We start from the raw sequence: 14,976 nt of genomic DNA on the forward strand, positions 1-14,976 counted from the left end.
ACCAAGCCGGGCAATGGTGGTACACGCCTTTAATCCCAGCACTCGGGAGGCAGAGGCAGGCGGATCTCTGTGAGTTCGAGACCAGCCTGGTCTACAGAGCTAGTTCCAGGACAGGCTCCAAAGCCACAGAGAAACCCTGTCTCGAAAAACCAAAAAAAAAAAAAAAAAAAAAAAGTTCAGACCATAGAAAACAAATTCCAGATCAGCATGTCTTTCAGGAAACTGGTGGCCCGAGCACGGCAGCAAGCTCCAGATGAGTATTCTCCAACATGTTTGATCCTGAAATACATTACAATGTGGCAATGAAATACCAGCATGAGCTCATGAAATATAATACACATTTAAATTAAAGTGGGCAATAAAGAATGGTGTCAAAGAAAGCATCACTGTTGTTAATATAATCAAATTTTATTCTATACCAAAAATATGAGCAATAATGGCTAAAGGTCATGGACTAGTATATACACATCAAAGATTAGGATAAGATAGCAAATTGATTGCTAGTCATCTATCCTTCCGGTCGCATATGTATCTTGCTTTGCTCTTAGGGTTGCCTACTACTTAATAAAGACAGACTTTTAAATAATAATAATAGAAGAAATGTGCTTGAATATTCTCCTGGCATATACTTTATACGTTCTTCTGTTTTATTTTTGCCGAGCCCATAAATAACTCAGGACAGTTTGGGAGCATTCCTCTCTATAGCACACACAGCTATCAAGGATTAATAAAATGAGCCTTAACCATGTGTGGCATGTCACTTAATTCTTAAAAAAAAGATTTTGTGAATGCTGAGACTTATCTTCCAATTTATGTGGTTGTGGCTGATCTCACTTGCTTCTTTATCATATTGGAACATTAAACAGAAAGCTAAGTTGGCCAGTTAATTAATTAAGAACAGTTCCTTCTTTACATTATGTACTCCAAGAACAAGATAATGAAGGCTTCCTTATTTAGATCACAAATCAGCTCCCTTTTTATGTCCTTAATGTGCCTAGCACGGCACCTTGCCTATAGTAGATATTTAATCAATACCTTTGGAAAAGAAGCAGTGTGGCCTAGTTAGGCCCTCCTGGATTAAAATTCTGATTTACCACCTGAGCAACCATAAACAAGTTTGTTAATCTCAGGATTTGTTTATGATGGTGATAACTTGGTCTACAGTTGTAGTCTGTAAGATCGAACCCAGGGCCTTGAGCATGCTAGGCAGCTACCTTACAGCTGATATTAAATCGATGAAATTACAATAAATACAATATACAAGGTAGGAACACATAACAGAGATTCCATTAATGTTAGAGGCCTTCCCTTATTTATCCTTCTTCCTCTAGAGTCAATCATGCTCAGATGACCTCCTTTTCTACCTTCCCCTTTAATAGCCTCTCCCGAGTTTCACCCTGCATTCACCATATTACACTGTTAGCTCCCCTCTTGCATAATACATTGCTGAAATGGGGCAGGGTGATCAAACCTTAATTCTTTTTTTTACACTATCTGTTTTTTATTTTACATACCCATCCCCCTCCCTCCCCTCCTCCCTTCCTCTCTCTTCCTCTCACCTGACTCCCCACGTCTGAGAGTATACCGCCTCCTATGGGGAGTCAGCAAAGTCTGTCCCCTCATGTTGCAGCAGGACCAAGTCCTGTGCCGCCTCCCCACACCCCATATCTAGGCTGAGAAAAGTATCCCTCCATAGGGAATGGGCTCTAAAAAGCCAGTTCATGCACTAGTGATAACTCCTGGTCCTACAAACTGCCCAAGCCACAACTGTCACCCACACTCAGAGGGCCTAGTTTGGTCTTAAGCAGGTTCTCCAGCTGTCAGTCCAGAGTTAGTGAGCTCCCACTAGGTTGAGTCAGCTGTTTCTCTTCTTATTCTGTCTTTGTCCCTCCCTAGCTATATATCTTGGTCGAGTTATTTGATTTGCCTGGGAAGGGGGAGCCTTAAAAAATTTTATTTGGCGATTGGTAAGTAGCATGAGGTAATTTAAAATCACTTTATATTCAATAAATAAAGTAAAAAGGCCTCAGATCCCTGAGAGTTCTAAATCACTTCTCATCTTTAGAGCTACACTGCTGAAATAGTTGCTGACCTCTCTCTCTCTCTCTCTCTCTCTCTCTCTCTCTCTCTCTCTCTCTCGCTCGCTCGCTCGCTCTTCTGCCCAGGAATTCTTTTAGCTCCCCTTTCCTTTTACTCTCCCACCAAATTTCAACTTAACCTGATAAAGCAGGCTTCAGGGAAAACCTACTGCATATTGCCCAAGGCTTCCCGAAGCAATTTTCTGGGCACAAGCAATTAGCTGCCCTAGGCAAAACTGCACAGTAGGCAAAGCTTGCCTCCTCCCTCTCCTGCAGTACCCACCCCCTCTACCTGCAGGCTTCATCATCTGCCATCAGCCTGCCAGAGCACTCACACCCACCTACGGTTCTGACTTCTACCCAAGCTTCCTGTTCTAAACTTTTCCCCTCTTGTTCCCCCATAGAATGTTCTGTTCCCTTTGGGGGTTAATCTCAGCTAGGTTATCCAAGGTGATGGTTTAAAATTTTCTGATTGACACCTGCATTTTAAAGAATATGTTAGCATAAATAGTGAAATATTTATAGGCAATATTTTTTTCAACTCAAACACCATCAAGACGCCATCTGCTAACACTAGACTACCAGATTTTGCTCGACCAGTTTCTATCTTTTCAAAAGAATAGAGGTCACTTCTTATGCCCCTACTGAAAAACTGCCAGTCTCTGTGGTAAATCAATCAATACTAATAGGGTTCTCTTAGGTAGCATGCAGGTTACCTCTTCCCTCTATTACACTGTGAATCTATGTTACCTTACTATTCCTCCATCTACTGAAGCCAAGGGTCTCATAATGATGGCTAAAGATTTCTACAGGGCATTTAGTATATTTTGTTTGGTCATGTCATTGGATGTATAATAAGTAATAAGGTAGATATGACTCTTATCCAGGAACAAGAGCAACTGAGTACCTGTTGAAATGTGGCTAGTTCACTTCACATACTTAGGCTAATGGTACATCCAAGTCATCTTTTCTACAGAAGTTTGAGGACCAGTTCTCTGCATACTTCCTATCCAGTTGCCAGTTGCAATAAAAACAAACACCCAGCATTTATGCAGGAGCTCATAGTTTTATGCAGGTTCCTAATAGAACTGGTAGCTACAAATACAGTTCAAAGGAGTGCTCTCATGGTGGATATTTTACACCGTGGCACCAAGATAGAAAGAGATATTTTGAGACAGGGCTTTTCCGTGCTGCTAAATTGCCCAAGATGGGATGTGGACCCTTTAAATGTAAAAATGCCCAGCATTAACTTACACTTGCCAGTGAGTCTGGAGTCAGCCTGTCCCCTTATGTCTTACATCTACACAGTGTCAAGATTTAGATAAATTTCCGGTGCCTTATACATCATTGTGCCATGTTTCTTCCTCTCATGTTTAAATTATTTGGACCGTGAGCAGAACTCACTTTTCTGTTGTCTTTTCCTTCATCACAGTAAAACAAGTAATGGCAGAATATCCTGCCTCCACTTTTCTCCATTGCCATGACTCTCTCAAAAGAGTAAGTGTAATAATAATGACAGTAATCACACAAAAGGCATGAATCTAGTGGCTTAATACATAATACTCCAAGTACTTGCTAACTGAACGTCTTTGGGCTCTAGGGTGAAAGGCTCTGATTGATATTCCATCTTTTTGCATACAGAATAATGGCAAATTTCCAGCATAATAATACTGGGCATTTCCATAATGCCCTTTTCACAGGCATTCATAGTGTTTTGCAAAATTTCTCATCCATTTTCTCAATGTTAGATAAGGAAAGAGAGGAGATGATTGATTCTAGATGGGAAATGAAGGATAAGAAAAGCTTGAATCAAAAAAGCCTTAATGATAATAAAATAAAATGTGGGACAGAAAGCTTAGCAAGGGACTCCTGACTCTGCACCGCATGTTCTTTCTACTACCCTCCTGGTAGCAAAGGGATTTTTTTCCCCTTTTTCTTCAATGGTACCAAGTGAATACTGAAAAGCAAAGAGAGAACATTAAAATGGCCTTTAGAATTGGATGTGAGCAGGAGGAACATTTAGAAGCCAGGATTTATTTTTTTAAAAAAAGTTCCAAATAAGCTTATTAAAAAAAAACCAATAGCAAGTCAAAATTAGAGGAAAACATTAAGTCCCTACAAAACAAGCTGCTTCTTTGTGTATTCTAATGTTCTCATATATAAGGAATTGTTAGCTTGGCAAAAAAAGCACCAGATTATGCTCAAATAGCCATGAAACAATCAGTGAAAATTATAACTCATTTAATAATTTCTTCAAAACAAATATACATCTGGCTGGAGTTACTAGGGACCATTCAGAGCACTACCTTTGGAAGGGAAAAAATACTTAAGGAAAAAGTAGACTGCAGGCTGTGGTATACAGAATTACTGAAGCTTGAGTCTGATTTTTTTTAAGCTAGTAGAAAGAACTGGTGATATAATAACAGCCCCAGGGATCTAAAGTTTCCTCTAATATGTCTCAGGTTTAGGAAACACCAGAGAGAAAATAAGCCCATTAACAAATGACAAATGAGATAAAAAGAGATTTTGAAATAGTTGGGCTACTGAGCTTTTGTTTTTTGTTTTTTTTAAGAGTAGATAGTTTAATAAGGAAGAAAAGGAGGTGAGGAGGGGATCTTAGGACAGAGAAGAAACAATACTTGTCAGCAGAATGCTGATAAATAGCAAGCAAGGGAATTCGGTCCTTGCAAGAATAAGGATTTTCCAAATCAGCAGACTTGGGGGATGTGTCTTCCAACCGGTGATGGGAAGGAACTGAGTAATTGATATTCGGGACCACATTTTCTCTGGCTTCTTCACCCAGCCAGGATAATCAAACCATATTATAAACTCCAGATACAGCGTTTGCCTTGTTCAGATAACCTAATTTGCACTCTCATTTTTAACATCTTCAAACAATCCTGCATTATTTGAACAAATATTAATTGCACTTAAGCATACAAAGAAAAGAGACATCAACATCTTTATTAAGTCTTCGTCACCGTGGGCTCCTCAGCTCTGACTCGGGGTCCACCTGCCCTTCCTTCCAATCTCTGCACTTAACCTATAAACATAAAACTAGTATGGTTTTCTTGAACATGAGGCTTCCCTGCCTTTGTTCCTAAATTGAGAACATAGAAGTTAAATTTCCTTGTATTTGAGCAAGCCAATCATAACCCAATCAAGCTCCTAGAAGGTCAAACCTCTGTGGAAAAAAAAGAGCATTAATAAGAATTTTACCCAAAATAATTAATGTATGGGTTAACATTTTTGTTTACAAAAGGATAGCTATATAAACAAAACTCATTCTAAATCACCAGTTTGCTCTTCCAAAGCAATCAGTTGAATTATTTATATAGCTTTTTATGTACTTTTAAAATACAAATAGGTAAAAGCATAAAGGTCTGATTTAAATATTGTTTTAAATTGTGTCCTTCTAATCACAGTATTTTCTCTGGGTCATATGGTAGCTCTGGTTTTAATTTTTGAGAGATATCCAAACTGACTTCCACAATGGCTGTATTAATTTTCACCCCCACATCCTCTCCAACATTTGTTGTCAGGTTTATTGATGGTCATTCTGACCAGGTTGAGGTGAAATCTCAAAGTAGTTTCAATTTGCAAGGAATATTGAACATCTTTTAAATTGGTTATTGACCATTTGTATTTCTTCTTTTAAAAACTGTTTATTTGGGTTTTTTTTCATTCCATTTGCCCATTTGTTGATTGGCAGTTTTATTTCCTTGGTATTTAATGTCTGTATTGCTTTGCAAATTCTGGGGGTCAGCCTCTAGTCTGAAGTATAGCTGGTGAAGCTGTTCTCCCGTTATGTGGGTTTTCTGTGAGTTCAACCCACACATGATTGTTTCCTTTGCTAAACAGAAACTTTATTCTCATGACATAACCTACTAAAGAGATATCAGCATCCCCACATTTATTGCTGCTTTGCCCACTATAGAGAATTGGAATCAGCCTAGTTAGTTGTCCATCAACATATAGATAATGAAAATTCAGTATATATAATGGAATGCTGCTCATAAATTTGCAGGAAAAAATGTATACATTTGGAATGTAAGTGAGGTCATACAATCAAAGAAAGAAAGACTGCATATTCTCTCTCATATATGAAATATAGCCAGTAATATGTGTATATAGGTAATCAAATGTACTTGTGGGTATAGTATAACATGAAGAAGAGATAACAAGAAGAGTTAAGAATAAGGCGATGGGGCTTATTCTTAAGGACTGAATGCAAGGAATGGATAAGAGCTACGAAAGAAGAAATAAAGCTAGTCATTTTTCTAGTTATAATTCTGTCATGAATTTTTTGGTTTTTGGTGGGAGATAAGTGCACAGAGGTCAGTCTTGTAGGGCTCCCTTCTATGCTGCTAAATTCCTAGAGCTAGAACAGTGCCTATATATTGTGAGTGCTTAAATAACTTATTGATAATGGATAAAGATTACCAGGCATCATTTTTTCATCTGACTGTCATTTCAAAGCAAAAGAGCCCATTTTAAATGAAAATATAGCCTTCTTGCAAGTGATATTATTTGTAATTTGATCTGGAGAACAGTTCAAGTACAAGGACACACCCAGACAACTGTGCGCCTCAGGCTCCTCAGCCCTTGCCTGCCCGAGATAATCTCACTTGAAAGGAGACTGCTCTGTCAGCTGCCTTGGATATCATTATAGACAGAAATCTTCAATGTGGGTTTTAATTATATTTAGACAAAAAGAAAAAGTTATAACACCTACATAACCCTGCCTCTTAGTATGAGCTTCAGGGAAATTGCCTTAGTTGTCCTGCCCAAAGACAAGCCTGTTAAAGAGCCAAAATTTGTGAATGATTCACCATTTGCAAAAGCAGATCGAAGTGAAGGTTTCCTGACCAAAAAAAAAAACCACTGCATTCATTATTAGTATTAATTTCTTAACTTGGTGAGAAAGAATTAGAGATATCTCAATATTGCATATACTATGGGTAATATGCATATGAGGATGCCCTCTGTCTCAGGTATAGCCAGAGAGAGAGGAAAACATTGACAACCACTAGTCTAGACCAGGGTTTTTAAGGTCATGTGAAAACTTCCAGATTTCTAAACCTACATAGCTACCTATCTGGGGCAACCAAGGTATTAAGTTTGGGGATCGTCCTATAACTAAGATAATTTGGGTTAAGCCTCACTTGGCCCATTCTCATATTCAAAGACACACAGCTGGGAACACAAAGCAATCATTAGTGCTCTCTTCGTTCTTTATTCTTTTGGTTTCTTGATAACAACTCAAGAAAAGAATGCACTCTGAATACAGAACGGTAATGTTTTAGTCCTTCTCCTGTCCCATCTCCACAACAGCAACTATTCCTCAAACACTTTTCAGTTCTATTTTTTCTTTCTTTGTGTGTGTGTGTGTGTGTGTGTGTGTGTGTGAGAGAGAGAGAGAGAGAGAGAGAGAGAGAGAGAGAGAGAGAGAGAGAGAGAGAAACAGAAGAGAGCATCAGATCTCTTGGAGCTGTAGGTACAAACATTTTGTAGGATGCTCTTCTTGTTCTGTTGATGATGGGATCCAAACTCCCATCTTCATGATGTGCACACACACTCTCAACAGCTGAGCCATTTCTCCAGCTCCTTCTCAGTTCCTAACACCTGTGAAACATTACCTCACAACCATCCAGGCCTCTCTTTCTTCCTCCCGCACCTCCATGGTAGGAATAACGCCAGTCAATCCACTTTGTTTCATGGGATTGTGAAGAGGGAACAGTGTTCTGTTTTAGATTTTAATGCTAACTGTGACAGCTCTTCTTTGTTGTCAGAATTTTTTTCAAGTGACTTGACTTAGAGAGTTTTGGTTTTAGTGTCATATTATTTTTATACATATGTGTTTCCATATTTTCTTTCTTTTACACTACACTTTTTCTTTTCAATCTTAAGATACTTCATTTTAAAAAATGATTTCCCAACACTGAACTTTTGGCCCATTCTGCAGTATACAAGCCATAAATGCTCACTTAGCGCTCATGGGGCTCCCATTAGTAGCATGTTGAAAAGCTTACTCGCTATACTGTCTACTTATCAAATTAGTATGGTTTGATTTTACAAGAACAAAGTTCTTATTTTAAAGGTTTATGCACGCTGAACATTGCAGGGATTCAGCACAATTTATTCATTTATCCCCCAGTTCTTAGATATTTAAGTTGTTTCCAACTTTCACAAATCTATAATTAATGTTCATTAATCTTTGCATCTATCAGACTTCTGAAAAATTAGTCACCAAGATTATAGTTTCTGAGATGAATACTAAGTGGCTGGCTGGCGATACAGGTCAGTTAGAAAGGTGCTTGTCATGCAAGTGAGAGCACCTGAGTTTGGATCTCCTCCGCTGACATAAAAAGCCAAGCTGAGTGGTGCCTGCCTATAACCCCAGCACTGGGAAGGCTGAGATGAGCAGATGATTCCTGGAGCTCTCTGGCCAGCAGACCTAGCATCACTGAGTGTAGGATTCAGTGAGAGATCTTGTCTGGACAAGCAAGATGGAGAGCAACTGCAGAGAAACCTGACATCGATCTCTGTCCTCCACATCCATGTGCCCCTGAATGCACTGACATACACACCCACATGAACACATATGCATGCATACACTACAAACAACAAACACCACGTACATGCAAAATAAATAACTTTAAAATAAAACCTTCTTTTTTGATGTGTGTGTGCGCGCGCACACGCGCGCGCGTGCATATGCACGCACATACCCTTTTCATTTAGGCTCTAGAGAACTGAACTCAGATGCCCATGCTTGTGCAGCGCATACTTTTACCTGCTATACAATCTCCCCATAAACATTTCTTTACACTTTGCAAATTGAACGGTCTCCTAAAATAGAACTATAGTAAATTATTTTATATGTATTCTCCCACAGTTCACATATCAAAATTTTGGCAACACATTTATTTTCAAGGTTTCTGATATGTAGAATACCACCTAATTACTCTTCAGAAACGTTCCAGTCTTAGCTATCACCTGCACCGAGAAGTCATGACAAATTTTCAGTATTTTGAGTATTTTCAGTATCTGATCTTCGCTGGCAGATGCGGCCAACTGTTTCACACCTGAGCTGTCAGTCCTATTTTGTCCCAGAAGTCCAGCCACTGTTCTTTAAAGAATCCCCTTTCACCTGCACTGCAATTTCTATCTTTCAAGACGGTCTGGTGATCTTTACTTGAGCAGAAGATTGGACTGACAATTCTTCAACCATTGGAGAAGGACTGTGGGCAGCAGCTCATCCTCTCTCTGAGAGCATCCTTGATGTACTTGGGCACTCAAAGCTCACTCTGATCATCCGGTTACTCATCAGGATTTACTGTGGATAATGATGATTAAAGGTTGTTGGCAGCTTGTAATCTCACGTTTCACACTTCCCATATGTCAACCTTCTTCAAGGGCTGCATCTTTGCTGAATAGACCAAATTTTGGAATACCTAATTAAAGGCAGATTATATGCATTATAAACAACTATGCTGAGACATTTATAGAAAAATCATGCATCCCCAACTTACTATTTTAATTTGAGGTTAGATATGGCAAGTAACGGATTATTGTTATTATCACTGTTATATAAATTACATAGTGGCTCTGTAGTTTACTGCTAAGTTCACTAAAATTGGAATAAAGAATCAATTTGTAGTGGTTAATTGAATAGCTAAATATAGGCTACTTGTCTAACATATGTGAGGCCCTGGATTCTAATCCACCACAAAAGTTTTTGAAAGTAAGAGTCAAACTGTAAACTTGATTCTGCTATTAATTAGTTACACGTAATACTGGATTAGTTTTAAAATAATCTGAGACTTTATTTTGCTTTCCTTAAATTTGCTAGTCTCTTTCCTTTCTAAAATACTATAACTTAAAATGTTTGACAAACTCATTACCCATTTGTATGAAATCAAACAAGTTTTTAATTTAAGTACCATTTTAAAACATGACTGGTAAGATGGCACAGCAGATAAAGGCACTGAATGTCATACGTATATCCTTAAACCTCTTTACCACAGGAAAAGAGAAGCTGAATTGCTACAACTGGCTCAAACCAGTTGTAAGTCCAACTCTGAGACTAGACAATAAGAAAATGAAATGAAGTAGTAAGGCTGGACATGAATGACTGCTACACATAATATGTGAAAAGTTTTCATCTGAAAAAAATGCTGATGCTTTCAACTCTCAACTCCAATTTGATTTAATGACCATTGAGTCTGTTCAGTGAGCAAGAGAAAACAACGCATCTGCCTCTTAGGATCTCATGCCAAAGAAAGGGTTCACGGGAAACTTCTCAGCATAGCTATTAACATACTTAACCTTTTAAAATGCCTGATTCTAGAACAGATCTTTTTTTTTATTATTTTATGTGTGTGAGTGTCTATCTGCATGCATGTCTGAGCACCATGTGCGTGGCTAGTGCCTGTGGAGGCCAGGAGAGGGCACCAGATGCTCTGGGACTGGAACTATAGTCAATTAGAAGCCACTATGTAGGTTCTGGGAAACAAACCTAAGTCCTCTGCAAGAACAAGTGCTCTTAGCCAGAGACAAGACAGATATATTTTTAAGTGTATATCATAATTTCCAAAGAAATTTTAATTAACATAAACCCCTTAAATCAAGCTTTGTGACCATTCAGACACAGGAGTAAATAGTTCTTTGTAGTAATATGAGAGGTGGGGCTGCGTCCCCAGCACTCCGGCCGCCTGGCTAGCTCATGCCCTGAAATAACAACACACAAATTGTATTCATTTAAACACTGCTTGGCCCATTTCTATCTAGCCTCTTCTAGGCTAATTCTCACATATTAATTTAGCCCATTTCTAATCATCTATGTAGCACCGGTCTTACCGGGAAGATTCTAGCCTATGTCCATCCTGGGTCGGAGCTTCATCGCGTGCATCTTCCCAGGAGCGGGGAGCATGGTGTCTCTCTGAGGCGTCTGCCCCCGAGAAAAGAGCTGTCGAGTCTGAGCTCACTTCCTCTTCCTTCCAGCATTCTGTTCTGTTTACTCCTCCCACCTATGTTTTAATCTATGAGGGCCAGCCAAGCAGTTTCTTTATTTTTTTAACCAATGACCTTCCTCCATCAGTTCTTAATGAATTACAAAATTTAGAGTTTCTATTTATTATGATATATTACTATGAAATGTGCTGTAGTTTATTGGTAAAAGTTGCTTAGTTTGTAGATTAGGTTTATAATATATGTACCCAAGTTATAAAATTTCATTTACTTAAAATGTTCTATAATTCATTTTTTGATAGCTTTTAAAATAATATTTAGAGTTGCACATAATGTATCTAAACTAAATTGTAAAGCAAATGTGACCTAGTGTCTTTAACAAGACTGAATGGTGCATGCTTGTACATGTGTGTATATATGTGTGCGTGTGGGCATGTGTGTAAAAAAGCAGTGTATAAACTCAGAAGATTCTTGGATTTGTCATCAGAACTATAAAGTCATTAAAAAAACAAAACCTCTTCCCTGACACTGCTTCTATATATATTCCTAATTATTATTTATAGTGCCTTAATTATTTGAAAGCACAAAAGAAATCACCCAGGAAAATACTGATAAACAAAAGAAAGTCTTACTATGGCAAATGTCAGCTTTCTTTTAGCACTTGATATTGAAGTAATATAGAGGCACATAATTATCTATTTTTTAAAAAATTACAGATGTTATTACTAAATTAAACTAGTAGCAAAAAACCCCTCCAGGCTATCCAACCATTTCCGCTAAAGTGGCATATGAACACAAAACACAGCGTTTCAAATACTGAACCTACATTTTATTTTATCCATGTAATATGACTAGATTGTTGAATCTGAAATCAACCATGTATCCTTAAACCTTGACAAATGTTACATTCTACCTGCTTAATGCATGCTTAGTCTGTGGTCTCCCTGTAATGCCTAACAACCATGTTACTATACTCTGAAATGGCCCCTTGTGGCTTCCAGCACTTACTCCCCAGATTAGGTACTATTTTGAAAACTGTGGAGCTTTTCAAGGGTGGAGTCTGGATGGAAGAAGCCGGTCACTGTCTCTGTCTTCTGTCTGCGGCCCTGTGAACAGCCACGGCCGCATACCTCTCTGAGCTAAGTTGGTTTGCACTGCCCTCCCTTACCATGATGGGCTGAAATCTCAGTGACTGGGAGTCAAATTAAATTTTCCTGCCCTTAAATCATCCTGGCATGTGTTTTGGTTACAACAATGAAAAGTGACTAATATAGGTATCAAAAGTAAATGTTGTTTTGGGTTTGGTTTGGTTTTGAAAGGGTTTCCTACTATTCACTGATTCTAAATCTACCAAACTGAGAAATGCTATCAATTTGGTATTTCACATATTTTAAGCAAAATGAAGTGTAACTACCCACATGTAAATGCTTCTTTTGAAAACTATTTCAGTGCAAAAAGAAAATCTTGGTACAGGAAAAACAAAAACAAACAAAACTGGATGTCAGGGAATTGACTTTCCCAAATATGCAGGCTACAGGTCAAATGCAGCCCACAACGAAACAACTGGTTCATATAGTACTTAAAAGTCAGGTGACTCATGGGTAGTTGTGACCTGCTCCAGACGGGTTCAATGACCTGGGATGGAAGTGTGAAATCGGTGCCATGAAGAAACTGTGACCACCTGTTCTTCAAGCAAGTGGCCCGAAGTAGCCTCAGCTCTCTTTATTTAAACAGTTTTACAATCAGTTCTGCTTCCTTAAGTTTCTAAAAATGGTTATAATAATTACCAGTTTGTTCCTTACCTCTTTTGCTTTCTATATCCCAATTTTCCCACCAACAGCCATTTCCTTTTTTGGCTTATATCTCTACTGTTAAAAACATAAGCAAGCTACAAAGGAGCTTTTCTAACTAGGCAGGTAGAACAGTGTGCTCAGTTGGAAGCAATGCAGTTATAGCATCATGCAGAGAGAGACAGTTTTGTCTCTAGTGGTTAATATTAACATCTGGTGGAGTCTGGGTTCTCACAATCAACTTACCAGCTGAAACTGGGTCAATTCATTCTACTTTCTGATTACTTTAGCTCGTCTGGGGATATACCAGGTGTTGCCATTCAGCCTATAGGCAACATAACTTAAAAAATTAATTGTTGGCACTGTTTATCTCTTGCTCTCATGTCCTTCTCCCTTAAGTTCTTGGGGTGAGATAACTGGGTTTCTATGATTCTACTTCATTCCCTGTCTCTTGACTGTTCCCACTAACTCCTGATACCATCTATTTAATAACATTTCTCAATGACTCTTGGGGTTAAAATCATTCTTGCCAGAACCGTTATGCAAATATGTATCATTAAACTTTATAATCTGCTGTGACTCATTCAAGCCAGCCATATGGCTAGCATGGTGAAAGCAAAGACAGCAGGTTGCACATAGGCTCCTGGGGTCATGTCCAGAATTATGCAACAAACTGTCCATAGGTCTTTGCCAAGTGGGTAAGGGTCTCGCCACAAGGAGAGCCATTTGTGCTATTCTCAGGCCTGGTTACCCAAAGAAGTCACAAGACTCCTGCCAGTGGCCCATGTATGCCTTTTTTTTTTTTTATGGTGAAAAAGTGTATATTTAGAATTAGCCGGCTGGGCTCAGTTTAGATGATTCCAATCTTGTTGGCAACATCCAGAGCATCATAATCAGGCGCCAACCGAACATACGCCTTCTTCTCTCTTTCGGGCCTTATGAGGGTGTTGACTTTGGCCACATCGATGTCATAGAGTTTCTTCACAGCCTGTTTGATCTGGTGCTTGTTGGCCTTGACGTCCACAATGAACACAAGTGTGTTGTTGTCTTCTATCTTCTTCATGGCTGACTCGGTGGTCAGGGGGAATTTGATGATGGCATAGTGGTCAAGCTAGTGGGTACGGGGTTCTGATTTGTTCCTCCTGGGCGCGCTCTTCCGGGGGTATTTAGGCTGCCTTCGTAGGCGCAGGGTCTTGGGACACCGAAAGGTGGGCGATGTGCGGATCTTCTTCTTTTTGTGGCTGTGGACACCTTTCAGCACTGCCTTCTTGGCTTTCAAGGCCTTCGCTTTAGCTTCGGCTTTGGGAGGGGCAGGAGCTTCCTTCTTCGCTTTCGGTGCCATCTTGACGAAAAAGCCCATGTACGCCTTTAATCCCAGCACTTGGGGAGGCAGAGTCAGGTGGACCTGGATTTCTATCTTCTCTACAACATGGTTAAGAATCGACAGGACTGAGTCTTATTTTCAGTGGAGAGGAGCCCCTCATAGCTCACTGTAGACAAGGCCTCTGCTGCCTACTAATCCTCCACGACCCCTGTGTTACAGCTCTCACATCCTACCTTCTCACGGTTAAGGTGTTTAGCCAGAATGTGGTTAGCAGCTGTCTCACTGATAAGCACATTTTCATTAAGGATCTGTCTTCACCCTTTGCCTTGCCAAGCCTTGCTCCTAAGGCACCTGATTGACTATGAAGAGTATCGTTTTCATATTAACAAAAGGACACATCCATCCTTTGCAGGACTCCCATTAAACCTGGCAAATCCTAACAACAATTTTTATTTAATCTTATTTTCTGTATAAACTTAAGGCTAGGCAAGTCTGTATAATTGTATTCTAAAAAAACTAACATGTGGGGAGAGGGTAATCAGAACACATTATATACATAGATGTAGCATAAATAATAAAGCACTCAGAAGACAGAAGCAGACAGATCTCTGCGAGTTCAAGGCCAGGCAAGGCTACACAGAGAAAACCTGTCTTGAAAAACTTAAAAACAACAACAAAACAAAACTTTTCTTGACCGACTGAACTACTCTATCTATATATCCACATATTCAAAAATAGACACAGAGGTAAATTATTTTTCACTATAGTTACTTACAAAGGATCAGGTGGTTTATGAAAATATAAAAAAACT

At 39.0% G+C, this 14,976-nt stretch overlaps 1 pseudogene; it reads right to left on the minus strand.

The window, feature by feature from the left end:
* Nucleotides 1-13,633: 13,633 nt before the first annotated feature.
* Nucleotides 13,634-14,183, minus strand: LOC101993273 (annotated as a pseudogene).
* Between the last annotated feature and the right edge of the window lie 793 nt (nucleotides 14,184-14,976).

This window comes from Microtus ochrogaster, chromosome 1 (genome assembly GCF_000317375.1).
Source record: "Microtus ochrogaster isolate Prairie Vole_2 chromosome 1, MicOch1.0, whole genome shotgun sequence".
In the NCBI taxonomy this organism is placed as follows: Eukaryota; Metazoa; Chordata; class Mammalia; order Rodentia; family Cricetidae; genus Microtus; species Microtus ochrogaster.